The sequence below is a fragment of the Mustela nigripes genome, chromosome 7, assembly GCF_022355385.1.
Source record: "Mustela nigripes isolate SB6536 chromosome 7, MUSNIG.SB6536, whole genome shotgun sequence".
In the NCBI taxonomy this organism is placed as follows: Eukaryota; Metazoa; Chordata; class Mammalia; order Carnivora; family Mustelidae; genus Mustela; species Mustela nigripes.
The window spans coordinates 85,659,852-85,676,468 of record NC_081563.1 but is presented as its reverse complement, the minus strand read 5'-3'; the positions used below and the strand labels follow the sequence as shown (position 1 = coordinate 85,676,468).

The 16,617-nt window shown below is 47.4% G+C and overlaps 1 protein-coding gene across 5 annotated transcripts in view; it reads left to right on the top strand.

Annotated features, from left to right (window-relative positions):
- Nucleotides 1-16,617, top strand: part of FHL2 (four and a half LIM domains 2) — a 72,583-nt gene that overhangs the window by 23,582 nt on the left and 32,384 nt on the right. For 2 of the 5 annotated variants that reach the window (XM_059406372.1, XM_059406371.1), the window contains exon 1: nucleotides 8,936-9,071. The exons of 2 other annotated variants lie outside the window; for them this stretch is intronic. The gene's annotated coding sequence lies outside the window, so the exon portion shown is untranslated. Of the gene's footprint in view, nucleotides 1-8,935; nucleotides 9,072-9,305; nucleotides 9,399-16,617 lie in introns of those variants that run through there. One more of the 5 variants, XM_059406367.1, reaches the window with a different exon arrangement.

The following is a 16,617-nucleotide window of genomic DNA, read 5'->3' as shown; positions in this document are numbered from 1 at the left end:
GCCACCATATCAGCCATCAAAAACAAAAGACCGAAAGAAAAGAAAACATTTGTTGTAACAGTGATAACGAAGGATAGCGCCTCTGAACTCTGCATTCCAGAATCCGGGATGTCAAGTTGACATTCATTAACTATCAGCCCGATTAGTTCTGCTCAAGCAAGGTCTCTGTCCTCCCTCTGCTCGTGCATGCCCCTTGCAAGGGAGCAAGAAAGACCCAACCAAAGGAAAGGAGTCCTCACGCCAAGCCCACCCGGCCATGTGAAAGGGTGCTTCTCCCAAGTGAAAGCGTGATTCTGCAAGAACAGGGTGCTGGTCCCCATCTCGGCCCGGAGGAGGGATGTCCCCTCTTACCACTCAATGATGTGCATGTCAAAACTTGGACCGCATAACTTGGAAAGCTGCATAGTCATCTCTGGAAGTGCGGGTGGCCAGAGTGAAGGCAAGTACAAGCTTGTGAATCTGGTCTACCTTCGGGAAGGATGACCTGTTGACAATATGAGTGAATGAGGGAAATAGACTAGTTTTTCTTTCCGAGTGACTCCACCGTAGAACAGCTATGGTTCCAAAGGGATGAGCTGTGGGTTCCTACGTGGGCTCATCTCTGCAGCCTGCTTTGGCGGGTAAGGATACCCCTCTCAAAAGCTACAGCAGAGCTGTTATCCCTAAAGAGGCTCCAGCAACGGGATCCACCTTGACAAATGGCCCGCCAGACACACTCACACAGCTGCAAAGACAGAGCCTTCAGCAGCTTCCCTGGGAGACAGAATCTTTGTTTTGTATGCTCCCTTTGGGGTAGACAGACTGTCTTAAAACATTTCGTAGCGAGTCAGACATGCCTCAGCCATATTTAAGACATGAACTCATTACATCTGGTTGCTGAAAACGAAGGCCATGGTTTCTGTTGGCATGACCACTTCTAGGTTGCCCCTCGGTGAGCTGCATTCTGCATGGTTGAGGAGGGTGCAGGCAGGGGGTGGCAGGGGCAGACCCAGAGCAGCAGCCCACTTCTCAGGGGCAGAGGTGTTACCCCAAGAAGGTCCCCAGGGAGACTCCAGCTAATGTCTGGCTCCCATCTCCCACTGCCCTTGCCCAAGAGGACAGACCCTCCACTTTGCTTTTTTTTTTTTTTTTTTTTTTTTAAGATTGTATTCATTTATTTGTCAGAGACAGAGAGATTGAGAGAGAGAGAGAGAGTGAGCGGACAAGCACAGGGAGCAGCAGGAAGAGGGAGAAGCAGGCTCATTACTAAGCAAGGAGCCCTATGTGGGACTCGATTCCAGAACCCTGGGATCATGACCTGAGCTGAAGCCAGACACTTAGACCAACTGAGCCACCCAGACGTCCCCCTCCACTGAGCTTTAATGCAAGTTGCTTGCAAGTCAGATCTCCATGCAAAACCCAGATAACAGAACTGCCCAAAAGGGCAATAGGGTTGATTTGTTTGGTTCATGTAGGCCCACATGAGCCCTTGTATGGCAGCCCTATATTGGTTTGGGCATTTTCAGGTTACCTGAATTGAATCCAGTGAATACCGATGGAGTTGCAGAGAATACAGAAATGGATGTGTCCATCCTGGCCCAGAACAGGCTCCCACTCTTTCCTTTGTTGTTATGAACGAGGGAAAAGTGAGACATACGGAATAATCAAAGGGTAGGGAAGGGTACTCACGCAGCTTTCCCAAGGGAGAGGCTTTGTCTGTGTTTCAGGAGTTCATGGGACAGAACAGAGTATGGAAAGCCATCTTTGCTCAGAGGGGGAGGCAGAGCAGGTTGGAGCCAAGAGACGGTGTGGGAAGGGGTTTGAAGGATCTCCCAACTTAGGTGGGAAGCCCCTATTGTCCTGACTTGATGACTTTCCAAACATACTCTTCAAAACAGAAAACCTCCAAGCATTTCCTTCCCCTGCTTTCAGCCTGACCTGGGAACTCAAGGGACCCGTGACAATGAAGGGAAATAGGCATGCCACACAGACAGGGTGGGAGACAGAACCGGGTCCCTAACATGCTAACAAGGTCAGGGAGCCATGTTGTGGTAAGGCCACTGGCAAGACGAAAGCGTCATTTCAGATTATTGGTAGTTGATATGAAAGCAGAGGAAGACAGGAGGAAGGCAGGATGGAAGAAAGAAGGAAGGAGAGAGAATGGGAGAGAGGGAGGGAGAGAGAAAGGCAGGCAGGCAGGCAGGAAAGGAAGAGGCATTTGCTGAGTTTAAGGACAGCTAATGAACAGTTTGGGTTTCCGACAGTGATTCGCCCGTGGAGCACCTCCATCCCTGCAGGAGGCAATGACTAATCTGGAACAGTTACAGAGTCATTCCTCAGCATCTCTAACTGTGCAGAAGTTCCAAAAATATGTGTGGTTAGGATGGCCCACAATTTGAAAAGATTCTTCGGGGGGCAAAGAGTATTGCCAGCATCCTGCGAAGGTCAGACATTTTAGGAACATGTGTCCCGGCAGTCAAGGACCATTGCAATGCTGTCCGACAAAGCCTGGCTGTCCCAGAAAGTCCTGTCGTAACTCTCAGGCCCCGTGTTAAAGCACCTTTTGAAACAGGTAGAAGACAGCCTTTCAGTCGTGTTTTTAGGAGAGCATAGAGCCGCATAAAATACATCACATACCACACTTGCACAATCATTTTTATGGTATGGGAAATCTTAGGAATTTTTCAGGGATGGATGAACCATAACAATAACTTGAAGAAGGATTAAATAATTTCAAATAACCCTTTAAGGTGAGAGGAGAGGCCATCCTCTGTTTCAGAGGTTAAGTAAAGAGGACATGCCCAGGTGGTGTGAGGAGCGCCTGGGCTGGGTCCTTGCCGCCCCTCCTGGCTGCCCTGGCTGCCCGTGCTAGCCCACACGACTTGCTGTTAAGGACCCTGATCAAAGTGGAAATAGCACCGAGAGGACTTGAGTGGCAGGGAGGGCGTCCTGGGCGTTTAAAAGTTACAGTGCTGACTCATAAAGTTAATTCACAAAGAATACTTGTGACTTCAGCGTGGTTCAAAGCCCACATTCTGAGAACCAAGTGGGCATGAGATGCTCCCATTTTAGGTGCTCCGGGAAGAACCAGCAGAGGCATCCAGAAAAGCGCTTCGGGGACTTTACGGGCCCCAAACACGGTTCATCCAAATCCAAAATCCAAGGATTTTGCTAAGTTTGCGCAGACCTCGGGCATTTGCACTTCTTTTCAATGGGTTTTGGAAGAGCAGACAGAGGGAAAATAGAGTAAAACCGTTGGCAAACAGAGAAACGACTGGGTTATTGCAGACAAGGGCAGACATCAGAAGCAAAAGGATCTCAGAGAAGAAGCAAACATTTCCAGGGACCCCATGAGAAATTGTTTTCATCTCCAACCGTCCAGCAACGGGCCTCCCAGCCTCCCAGAAATGCACCACAGTGTGAACGGTTTCGTTTCATTGGCCATGAGGCTGCCAAAGAGAACCTTTCTTAAATGAGTTATCAAAGCCGCAATGGAAACTTGTATGAAATGCTCCAAATCAGCTTTCACCAGTGCTGGTAAACTCAGAAAATCATGGAGTTTTTTGTGGATTTGGCTCAAAAGCAGGCATATTTCTGAGGTTTTGAACACGGTGACTATTTGCATCCATTAAATCAGTTTGTGAAAAAGAGAGAAAAAGAAATAGGATATGGAAACTCCGCATCTTAAGAAAGAGCCAAGCTTTTCCCGCCTAACTAGAGTAAGGGGTTGGGGGGGCAGGGTAGGCAGGGAAGGGAAAGAAAAGAGTTTGCTTGTCCTGAAGGGCTGGACTTTTCCTGAAAGTCTTAACAGGCACAGGGGCAACGTTTGGGCACCTACAAGAACAAAGCTGTACCCAGACCAAACTCCTCTGATTTGCTCCAGGAGACATGGGCACCAAGCTCAGGGGCCCAGGAAGTGAGCACCCTATCTGCAGAGTCATCATCTTTGATAGAAGTGTTCCCTCTCCACCCAGGTAAATCGTGCTTTTAGAAAAAGTGGGCCCAGGTTGTCTGAGACAACATACTGGGGTGGTGCTGTATCATGGGGAGGCGTGCACAGGCCTGCCCCCCACCCTGGTCCCTTCCCGGAACAGAGCAATAACTCAGGGTTTACCGCCAGTTTTTACAATCTTAGACACTCACCCTCTAACCATTTGAGGCAATTAAGAATGATTACCTCTGAATCAAGGGCAAATCATCCAACAGCTTCCTGCCCAGGGTTTGAGTGGGCAGAACTGCCCGTGAGTTCTGCTTCTGAAATGGGAGGAGGGCTGTAAAGAGCCTCATTGAAATGGTCAGTTAGGGTAAGGGATATAGGGAAGTCTGAACTTCCGCCCCTGTTCCCTTTCCTTCCGGATGTTGGTGAGGTGGCCAAGGTCAGGAGGAGACCCTAGCCTGACCTCCCCCGTGCCCACCAGCTCCCCCACCACCAGGTCTGACCACACTTCTAGAAGCTCTGCTTTCCTCTCTGGGCTTCTCGGAGGACAGAATTAGTTTTCAGCATTGGTACAACAGAGACACGGGCTGCAAGGATTTGCGTTTTAAGTTTTCTAATTGGTGCTTCCCTCCCATGAAGTACAGGGCAGAGTAATACTTGGGATGGATTTAAGAGTTCATTTCTACCTGTGCTTCCCTCTGGTGAATTACCTGGGAGAGTAAGTAATACTTATAATTGGATTTTACAGTTCTGGAGCCCAGTCTGTGTTTAGTGTATCTGTTTCCATTCCCCCATCCCCCCTAGAAACTAACATTTTAGGTTGCTGGTAAATTACTGAGTCCAGAGTTGGTATCCCTGGGGAGTATTTTACCTCAAAGCACTACTAGTCATCAGAATTACCCGCGGGGCTTGTTAAAACACAGAGAATGTTTTACTTTAATAAGTTTCTGGGTGATCCTGATGCTGCTGGTCCAGGACCACACTTAGAGAACCACCAGCCTATGCCATACAGCCATCCCTTTCTTTCCCTGCTTCCTAGCTACCCCATCCCTGAAACCGTCCCACATTAGAGAGGACGAAGTCAGGGTGGCGCTGGCTGGTGAGGGAAATACAGAACTGAAATTAACAAGAGAAGCTTGGATTACTTGAATTTCCTATCAGAGTTGCCTCTATGCCTTTCCCAGGAAATAGGATTTCTTAATTTCTGTGCTTCCACGAATCAACCTCTTACCCATAGCAGAGAATTTGTCTGTCGAAAAGACAATCTTTTATCTTTGGAATACAATCTCAACATTAATCCTTCCTTCTGATGAGAATTAAGTCTGTTTTCTTCCATTTTTTATTGAACATATAATATTATGTTAGTTTAGTGAACATTAAATATTATGTTAGTGAACATATAATATTATGTTAGTTTCAGGTAGACACCATGATGATTTGATAATCGTAGATATTGCTAAATGATCACCACAGTCAGTCTAGTTAACATCTATCACCGTTTCTTTTTTTTCTTGTGATGAGAACTCTTATGATTTATTCTCTTCGGCACTTTCAAATATACAATACCAATTTATTAACTACAGTCACCATGTTGTACATCACCTCCCCAGGACTTACTTATTTTATAACTGGAAAATTGTACCTTTTTACCACCTTGACATTTTCCTCTTATTCTGAATTCATCTCCCCTTTACCATCAAACAAAATACCACGGAATAAAAGCTCATATTTACTGAGGGCCTACGATGTGCAAAGGACTTTACTAGTACCATTCAGTGATTTACATGAGCCATCTCAAAGGATCTTTTCCAAGAATTTTGCGAAGTACATTTTACATGCGAGTAGACTAAAGGTTAAGAAGATTTTTGTGGTTGCCCAAGGTCACCTCAGTAAGTCCTAGGTAGGACAGGGATTCAAATCTAGACCTGATTCCAGAGATCAAGTTATATTGTCATAGGGTTCTATTTTCTATAATATTTTATCTGCTATACTACAAAATCGTCAGTTAAAAATGAAAGACTTGCCATTATATTAAACAAGTCTTCTGTGATCCATCCATTCATCACCTGTTTTTATTAAACACATACTATGTGTCATGCTTTATAGTTTGGCCCTGTGAATACAATGGTACAAAAGACAGAACTTTTCAAAATACATTTTACCAGATTATCTTATAAAATATTTTTTATTTTACTTTAAAGATTTTATGTATATTTTTATTTATTTGAGAGAGAGAGAACAGTGGGAGAGGGAAAAGCAGAGGGAGAGGGACAGACCGACTCCTGGTTGAGCAGAAGGAGCCTGTAATGGGGCTTGACCCCACTACCCAAAGATCAGGACCTGAGCTGAAATCAAGAACCCTACACTCAACCAAATGAGCTACTCAGGTGCTCCTAAAAAATTTTTTTTTTAAAGATTTTCTTTATTTATTTGAAAGACAAAGAGAGAGCATGGTGGGGGGGGGGGAGCAGAGGAAGAGGGAGAGAAAGAATTCTCCAGCTGATTCCCCTCTGAGTGAGGAGCCCACAGGGGCTCCATCCCAGGACCCTGGGATCCTGACCTGAGCCATGACCTGAGCTGAAAGCAGATGCTTAACCAACTGAGTTACCTAGGTGCCCCCAAATTTTAGTTTTAAAATAGTTTGTCCTCGGGGGCACCTGGATGGCTCAGTGGGTTAAAGCCTCTGCCTTTGGCTCAGGTCATGATCCCAGGGTCCTGGGATGGAGCCCCACATCGGGCTCTCTGCTCAGCGGAGAGCCTGCTTCCTCCTCTTTCTCTGCCTGTCTCTCTGCCTACTTGTAATCTCTGTCTGTCAAATAAATAAGTAAAATCTTAAAAAAAAAAAATAGTTCGTCGTCTGATTCAAAGTCTTCCAAAAAGTACATCCATTCAGCTCAGAATCCTATTCCTCCTGCTTCTATTTCTAGCAAACTTCCTGGATTTTCTATAAAGTCAGTTTAACAAACTTTGTTTCTTATTTGTCCGGAAGGAGCATGTGTTGCTTTAATTTTTAAATGAATGATACATAGCTCAAAATTTAAAAGAAACGAAAGGGTATAGAGTAAAACTTAATCTCCCTTCCACTCCTGGCCCCCAGCTTCCCAGTTCTCCCAGACGCAACTACTCTTATATGTATACATTGTCTTCCTCCCTTCCTTTCTCAACACAAATCTTTGGTTACTATCTACTTTTTTTTTCCATGGACATAACTTGGAGATCGTGCCAAATCAATAAATATAGTTACTTTCTTTTTAATAGCTGCATATAGAAATAACTCTAAAACGTACCATATGATATTTAACTGGTCCCTGTTGATGAACATATAGCACACTCCAATATTTCGCTATGATTAAGAATTCCGCAAGGACTGCCCTTGTATGTATATCAATTTACGCATGAGCAAGTCTATTTGTAAGATGATTTCCTGTAAGGGGAAGTGGCGGGTCAAAATCAAATGGTATGTGCATTTGTAATTTAAAAAATGTTCCATTCCAGAATTTTTCAAGCATTACAAAAGGAAAGAGATTAGTATAATGAACCCCCTATCCCCCCGCATGCCCATCACCCAGCTTGCACACATCATTACTCCATGGCTGATACTATTTCGTAAATATATCGGCCCAATTCATTCCACCACCTCAAATTATTTTGCAATGATTTCAAACAATGTTATCTTATTGGTAAATATTTTGGCACTATTTCTGAAAACTAAGAGCTTTAAGAATAAGTGTGTGCATGTGTGTGTGTGCCATTTCATTATCACACCACAAATAAATTCATAATAACTTATCAGTGTCCTCTACTACCTTGTTAGTATCATACTTCCCCAAACTGCCTCATAAGAATTTATTTTTGAAGTAGTGTGTTCTTTGTTTCAGAATCTATTAAAGTCCATCTTATTCATAGCAGCTAGTCCAGTCTTTGGATTCCACCCCCCACCCCCGAGCTCTCTCTCTGGGAGATCGTTCTGTAACTTGCAACTATACAGACAACAAATCCAGAGAACTGTCAGAGGGAAGAGGCTTGTCTGCACACACTTTGCTCAAGATACTGGCTTGCTTTGACTATCAGTGGGAGTACAGGTCTGGAACCCATACTTCTGTTCTTGGTGAGAACCTGTCAGGTTGAGGGAGGAATGGGGGCATGCAGGGAAGGCTGGATTCCCCACATCCAGTTCTGACTGGGCTCACTGCTGTGGCCGGTCTCAGCCTTCTGGAAGGCAGTGGAGTGACTGGTGGGATGAGGAGCATTTCCTGTCCTGCAAGCACCTGGCACGGCTTTGCCATCCGACACACTCCAGGTCAGATCTCAGCTGGTATAGTTAGTCTCAGGAGGCCTAGAGCCAATCCCTCTGAGCGGAAATGTCCTCACCTTAAAACTGAGTATTAATCCTTATCTTCAAGTAGTGAGAATCAAACGATACAATACGTAGAGCTAATGCTCAATGAGTGTAGCTAATATGACTCTCCAGTCCTGTGATGCCATGACAGAGACCCACGGAGAGTCTCCGATACCCCCAGACACGGAGCGTCAACCCAGAGAAAAGAATCAAACAGCTCTTCCTTCTCTGAGGCCCACTGATTGTTAAACATAACATGCCTGCCCACGGTACCCTAGCTCTCTCTCTTGCTGTCGTCCCATCAGCTCATCTCTCCCCGTCCCCAGTCCGCAGGCGAGCCTGGCCACCCACTCAAGAGCAAATATTTCTATCCCGGTGCCATCTGTCCCTACTAAGTGTGGATTTCAGGCACAGGGGCTGGGCTTTCAAGGCGGGAGGCACTCTCTCCAGCTCACCGGTTGTTTCTCGCCCTGAAGGGAACAACAGAATCACTTAAACAGTCCCCCGGCCCCTGCCTAGTGGAACAAAGAGCCTGGCATTATCCATTCTTTCTTGCCATCTGCTCCGCTCATTTCGCTACGCAGAGCGGTCCTCGGGGTAAGGAGAAAAAGCCCACTGTGCAAATAAATCCCAGACGGTCTGGGATCCGCACTCCAGCCCACCCCCCAACCCCTTTTCAGGCTTTGGCTGGCGTCGCGTTCCCCGGACCCCCGGCGGAGAATGCGGGCGTGGAGACCCCTGTCACTCCGCCCAGGCGTGGGGGAGGCCCTGGCCCCCAACTCGGCCCTGTGAGCCCACGCCCGGCACGGAGCTCCGGTAAGCCCTGCGCTTTAGAGACCCAGGGGGATCGGAGCCCAAAGCATACAAAGGGTAGGGGTCCGCAAGGGCCCGGGCCACCTGGAGGCCGACGGGCGCCGGCCTTCCGCGCCCCCACGCCGCTGCCCGCGCACCGAGCCCGCGCCGCCGGCGTCTCGGAGGCGTGCGTCTCCTTATATGGTCAAATGACACGGCGGGGGTTCTCTCGGGCGGGAGCCGCCGCGCTCCACCCGGCCCGCCGCCCCGCCGCAACCCTGCGCCGCCGCCGCGGGTCCGGGACGCCCGCCCGCCGCCCGCCGGGTTCCCAGAGCCCGCCCGCGCCGCACGGTGAGTGCCCTCCGCCCGCGCCCCCCGCGGAAAGCCGACACCTTGGGGACCGAGGGAGAGCTATCCGCGGGAGAGCCGGGGAGACTGGAGCCGAGATGTGGGAGAGACCCGGGAGAGGGGAGAAGAGATGCGGGCGAGACCCGGGAAGGGGGGACGGGGACGGAGGGGAACAGAACCGTGGGGACACCTAGGATGGGGATCCAGGCCTTGGAGGCGACCCGGAGACCAGGGAGACCCGGGAGAGGGAAGCTGAACCTTTGGAGAGATCTGGGGAGAGGGGAGCGCAGCTGCGGGGTGACCCAGGCAAGGGTTGTAGAACCCCGAGGACAACAGGGAGAGGGGAGCAGAACCTTGGGGATACCCAGGGAGAGGCGAGCGGAGCTTCTCGGGAGACCCGGAGAAAAGCCTGATAGAGGGGAGCAGAGATGTAGGGCCCACCTGGGAAAGGGGAGTGTAGCTGCAGGGTGACTCCAGAAGAGGGGAACAGAACCGTGGGGATACCCAGGGAGAAGGGAAGACCCAGAGCCAAGGGGGAGACCCCTAGAAGGCAGGGGGAAAGGGAGTCGAACTGATAGGACACCTGAGAGAGGGGAACTAGCTTTGGGGACACTCGGGGAGAAGGGAGCCGATCCTTGGGGGGGGGGGGCGAACCGTGTTGGGGAGAGCTCAGCTGGGGAGACAAGGGGGGGCGCTGTAAGTCAGGACAACACACCACCCCAAGTCGGGAGAGAAGACCGAAGTCTGAGTCTTGGTCAAGCTGATCACCTTGGTGTGGGAACAGGGTCACTGCCACCCACAGGAGAGCCCTGGGCGAAGACTGGCCAAGGGTCCAAGAATGGGGAGGTGACCGCCTCTGTCCTCCCTGGGGGCCAGGACTTGGGAGTGTGTGAACACCCAGGTTGCCATCTGCCTGTGGGGGTGTGGGGGGGGCATTTCCTTGGGTCCAAAAATATGGAGCTCCGCATGTGGCCTTGGGCATTGACTGGTGTAGAACTTAAAAGACTGAACTATCAGATTTTAAAATTTGGGCTTATTTTAAAGGAGAGAAATTCTGATCTTAAGTGATAGATGGGTGATATTTTAACATACCTGCAGTTTGGGGAAGAAAGTGTTAAGTGTTGTTTCCTATTTAAATCAAGAATCAGTCATGCTTCTTTTTAGATCCCAGTTTGGGTTTCCCTGGGAACTAGTCTAACCCAGGTTAAATGAAATGTATACGGCTGCCTTCCATGATGTGTGATGTGCGCCTACCGTGTGGACTCCCTTGCACTTTGGGAGGAAATAAATCACAGATGGGGCTTATAATCAGGAAAACTGTGTTTGAAACACAGGCCATATGCTTCTTGCAGCTTTGGCTAGCTCTGCCTACCTGTGTTTTGTAATAATATGTTAGAGGGGGAAAGCTCTGATGTCCTGAAGGTGATTTACACCAAGCCACATCTGAGGCAAGTACTGGGATTTCTAGTCTCTTAAACTTCCATAGAACCAAACACAATGAAGAACAGTTCATTGTGCATTTGTGTAAAATTTTTTCAGTGTTTTCCTCTGAATTTGCTCACTCTGAATTTTTAAGGATGATCAACTAATACATTTGACCCTTGAACAACGTGGAGTTTAGGGATGCCCACTACCCCCCACCCTGCGCAGTTGGAAATCAAAGTATAAGTCTTTACTCCCCAGAAATGTAATCACTGTTGACAGGAAGCCTTACTGATCGCATAAAGTTAATCAAGACATATTTTACGTTATATGTATTGTACACTGTATTCTTACATTAGAGAAAAGAAAGTGTTATTCAGAAAATCATAAAATGCATTTATCACAGTGATGTGTTTATGTAAAAAAAAATTTACATGTAAGTGGACCTGCACAGTTCAAACCCGAGTTGTTGAAGGGCCAACTATATACAGAACTGGGTTTCCACAGTGTTTATTATCATGCCGTGCTTTAAAATGCTTTTTACACAGCAGCATAATAATAACAGCTGAATCGGCTTCTTATAGACCAGGCACTGTTTGGGGCACTTACATTCACAGTCTCATTTAATCCTCACAAATACTCTATGAGACAGGTGTGAGAGACTAGTGGGCATGCGTGCCTGGAGCAAGGATGCCTGACATCACCTTCCTCCACGTCTAGCTGTGCAGCCTGAGCTCAGTCACTTGATCTCCAGGTACCTGCGTTTCAGTTGGGAAACAGGAGGTGATCATGGCTTGCTTGAAGGGTTGTCATCAAGTCATAAGTAGTATACATATTGATACCATCCTTGTCTTTGCAGAGAAACTGAAGCACATCAAAAGTAACTTTTGTTCAAGGTTTCCCAACCAGTAAGTGGCAGCTTGACTGGAGAGCCTCAGTGCTGATCACTAAAATACTGGGAACATAACTGAATATTTCACAGAGGCCTTCTCCTGCATATTTTGACCCACAATTGCTTGTTGAACCTCCTCTGGTATGGAAAGAGTTTGTCTGAGTTTGTCTGAGTTGCAGACAAACAAAGCCCTATAGGATATCGGAAAATAATTAGGCTGTACGTCTGGAGGCCTGGGGTCTTCCCCCCCACCGCCCCCAAGATTTATTTATTTATTTATTAGAGAGAGAATGAGGGGAGGGAGGGACAAAAGGAAATGGAAAGAATCTCAAGCAGATTCCCTGCTGAGCCAGGAGCCTGACTTGGGGCTGATCTCATGACTCATGAGATCATGACCTGTGCTGAAATCAAGAGTCCAATGTTTAACTGACTGAGCCCTGCAGGGGCCCTAGGAGGCCCGGGTTCTCCCTGTTCTGCATCTAAGGATGCGAAGTTCCTTGAGATTGAGTGAACAGGTAGAGCTATTGGATACTTCCTGTGTAGTTTTCTTAGGGGAATTCCATCAAAGCCTATTGATTCTGTGGAATTATACTGAGAAGCCACTTCTTGAACACGACCACCTTGAGCAAAATGCCCAGGATCATCTCTTGGTGACCAAGAGCCTGGTCTTCCAGGAGACCACGCAGGCATTGTGACTTTGGGGCGAGTCACCAGGCACCTCTGTTGTCTTGAACTGTGGATTTCTACTTTGGTCCCTGTGATGGCTAATTTTATGTCAGCTTGACTGGGCTGAAGGATGTCTAGACAATTGCTCAGATATTACTTCTGGGTATATCTGTGAGAGTGTTTCTGGATGACAAAACATCTGAATCTGTAGACTGAGTGAAGCAGATTGCCCTTCCCAATGTGGGTGGGCCTCATCCAATCAGTCGAAGATCTGACCAGAAAGGCCGAGCAACTGGAAGTTCCTCTTTCCTGACCATTGGGCTGGGATATCAGCCTTTTACAGCCTTCAAACTCAGACTAAAAAGGAAAACTAAGTAAGAGGGCACTCCCCCAGCCTGACTGCAGACCGGGGACATCGGTCCTTTTCAGCCTTTGAGCTCGAACTGAAACTCAGCTCTTCTTGGGTCTTGGGCCTGCTGGCTTTTGAACTGCTAATTTACACTATTGGCTCTTCTGGTTCTCTGACCTTCTGCAGATCTGGGGACTTCTTAGCTTCCATAAGACTGTGAACCAATGCCTTGTGATAAATCTCTCTCTCTCTCTCTATATATATATATGTGTGTGTATATATGTATACATATGTATATATCCTGTTGGTTCTATTTCTCTGGAGGACCTGACTAATACAGTTCTCTAATAACCCCGCTTAAAAATTCTCCTGCCAACAGGGCACCTGGGTGCTCAGTCAGTTAAGCACCTGACTCTTGGTTTTGTCTCTGGCCATGATTTCAGGGTTGTGAATTTGAGCCCTGTGTCTGGCTCCGCTCTCAGCACAGATTCTGCTTTCGATTCTCTGCCTCTACTCCTCCCCCTGCTCGCGTTCTCTGTCTTTCTTAAATAAATAAATAAAATCTTCTAAAAGAAATTCTCCCACCAGCAATCAGTCTTGCCTCTTAAAGATGCCATGACTGCTTTGCCACTGGTGGTATTGCCTTTTAAGTTTAAGAAATACAGCTGCCTTCCTGGAGACCTACTGAGAGGCCTGGGGCAGCATCTGGTGTCTCTGCCATCAGTTCCGTTGTCCTGAGTGGTTCTCACACCAAGTCTGAACTTGAACGTCCTGTGTCATCACACTGGTCCTTGGCCCTCGTACACCATGCATTTACTTCCCTGAGTCAGTCTGTGGCTTAAAGAGCCTCAGGCCATGGTACTAAGTGAGGCAGGTGATGTCTGTGCCAGTGAGAGAAGCAGCTGCCCTGTTTTTATGTCTTCAAGGATGTCACAGGGCATCCTTGAAGTCTGGAGATACTTAGTTTTCTAATCAAAAAGAAAATGGATCTGTCCATACTCAATCATACAACTTTTGGAACCACAGACAATTAGCGAGTCAATGAAGAAGAAAGCCAAGGATGTGTAAGACAGTCCTGACAGGATCCCAAAGCAGCACGCTAAAGCAACACCATGAAGGAACAGGACCGGGAGAGAGAAGGGGCCAGTCCCTCAGGGATGTTGGGCGTCGCCATAGGAAGAGGCCAGTTGGGGCTCTTGATGGAAGGCCAGGCAGACAGAAAGTAAACAATGAGCTGCTTTTCAGAGACTGGGGGAGGCTGCTGAGAGACAGTGAGCTGATTTCATTTTGTTCCCGTGGAAACAAAGCATAAATAATGTGTTCCCATGTTCCCAGGAAGGTGGTGGGTAGAGCTATAGGGTGCTGGTGAGGCCTTCACTAAAGGCCCCACACAGGTGAGTTAGCCTGAGTCAGCCCGCCATGCTAGCCTGCATAATTATACTTATCTTGCGTTGACTGAGTTGACATGTTTTGAGATTAAATGACAAGAGAGTCTTTTAAAGGTGATTGAAATTCTTTGGAGCTAGAACTATTCTTCTTTTAGAGATCCTATGTTTTTTCCCAGTCTCCCAGGGCCTAGAACAATATGCAGAGAATAGTGGTTACTCAATACCTTCTTACTGACTGGTTTTAAAAGCCTATAGGACATCAAACCAGCATCATCATTCTTGTATTCATGGACCTAAGGTGGGAAAGCTTACATTTATTATTTTCCCATTTCTTGTCACTATTCAGTGTTCCAAAGATAATTCAGAAGATAGCGGTTTACATTAGTCAAGCATTGTCTCTTATACAGAACATTCCTTTTTTTTTTTTTTAAAGATCTATTTATTTATTTTAGAAAGAGGGACACTCAAGCAGGGTGGGGGACAGAAGGAGAGGGAGAGAGAGAATCCCTGAGCAGACTCCCTGCTGAGAGCAGTGCCCAGCGATGCTGTGGCTGCATCCCGGAACCCAGAGATCATGACCTCAGCCGAAATCCAGAGCCGGTGGCCCAACTAACCGAGCCATCCAGGCGCCCGTCACACAGAACGTTTCGTAAAACCATCAGAGACAAATCAAGATTTTTTTTTTTAAGGTTTTGAAAGTTACCTGTTCTTCTGCATCAGATTATGAAACATCCCAGACTCCTGCCCATATACTTGGTAAAGGCTCATTAAATCAATCCAGATATTTAACACATAGTAGTAGGCCTAGCCAATCTTGCACCTTACTAAACACCAAAAAATCAACTTCTAGGGGCACCTGGGTGGCTCAGTCTGTTAAGCATCTGCCTTCAGCCCAGATCATGATCTCAGAGTCCTGGGATCGAGCCCTGTGTTGGGCTCCCTACTCTGCCTCTTCCCCCATTCATACTCCCTCTCCCTCTCTCTCTTAAATAAATAAATAATTTTTTTTAAAAAATCCATTTCAAATTGATTCTAAGTGCATACCTGTATTCTTTCAAACAGCAAACTCCTTGAACTTGCACCTCTCTTTCATTCACCGGAATTTTTGTTTAAAAGAAACACTTGAGCTAGACGAATGAAGTGTTAGTGGTGAGCCGTGTGTGTGTTGTGTGTGTGTGTCCATACTTCTCTGTGCAGGAAAGCAAAGTATGCAGGGTGCTCTCTGGCGACAGTCACAGAGGGGAGAGCCCAAGCACTGAGACAGAGGGTCTTGGACTTCTAGACAAGCTGTGTCCGTGCAGGGCCTGTCCCAAATACCTGGAGCCTGTGTCAGGGGCTCTAGCACGTTCTTCGCAGAGATGCTTGGAAACATCTGCCTGGTTTTTGCTCCTTGGGCTGACCAGGCCTCCTGTGGACAGTGCAGCTGTGTGTTCCCCAGGGTGCAGAGTCCAAACACAGTAAGAGAGAGTCTACCTGCTAGGGAAGCAGCAATTTATCTGGAACAGGGAAGAGGCCAGAGACAACAGGAGAAGGAATGAAGCTCGGGGTCTGTTACGTGAGGAATCTGCAGAAGGCCGGACGGCAAACCACATTACATTGCGAGTTTGGTATGCAGAGGGGACGGGACCCATAAAACATGCCTCGTTTTCATTCTTGATTTTTGCCCACATGTTTGGACTCCTCCTCCATTTGTCCGTTCATTCCCCAAGTATTTGTCAAGCGGCTGACCCTGTGTTTGTCAGCGGGTAGTGAGGCCACAGCAATGTGCCCACCTTCACAGGGCTTCTGGTTCCGTGGGGGACACAGACGGTCGCCGTGTCTCATGGTGTTGTGAAAACGATGCCTTTTTAAATACATTCTTTGAAAAGAGCCCACGTGCAGTGGGCTGATTTTCTGAATTCTCTCTGAAAAGTCCTAACTATTGATAAGCAATGGAATTTTCCAACTGGATCATTTATTTATTTTTAAAGATTTTTATTTATTTATTTGACAGATTGAGAGAGAGTAAGCACAAGTGGGGGGAAAGGCAAAGGAAGAGGGAGCCTAATGTGGAGCTCAATCCAGGACCCTGGGATTAGGACCTGAGCTGAAGGCAGATGCTCAACCCACTGAGCCACCAGGTGCCCTTCACGGGGGTCATTTAAAGATGGTTGTGGTTTGGGGCACCTGGGTGGTTCAGTGGGTTAAAGCCTCTGCCTTTGGCTCAGGTCATGATCCTAGGGTCCTGGGATCACCCCGCATCAGGCTCCCTGCTCTGCAGGGAACCTGCTTCCCCCTCTCTCTCTGCCTGCCTCTCTGCCTACTTGTGATCTCTCTCTCTGTCAAATAAATAAATAAAATCTTAAAAAAAAAAAAAAAAAGATGGTTGTGGTTTCAGCAGAGACTGACTGACGGGTTCTGCTGCTTGAGTTGTGGGAAGGAGTTGGGAATATTTGCAAATTTCTCTTTAAGAACTGACTACGTTAGAAATGGCTTGTAGGGGCGCCTGGGTGGCTCAGTGGGCTA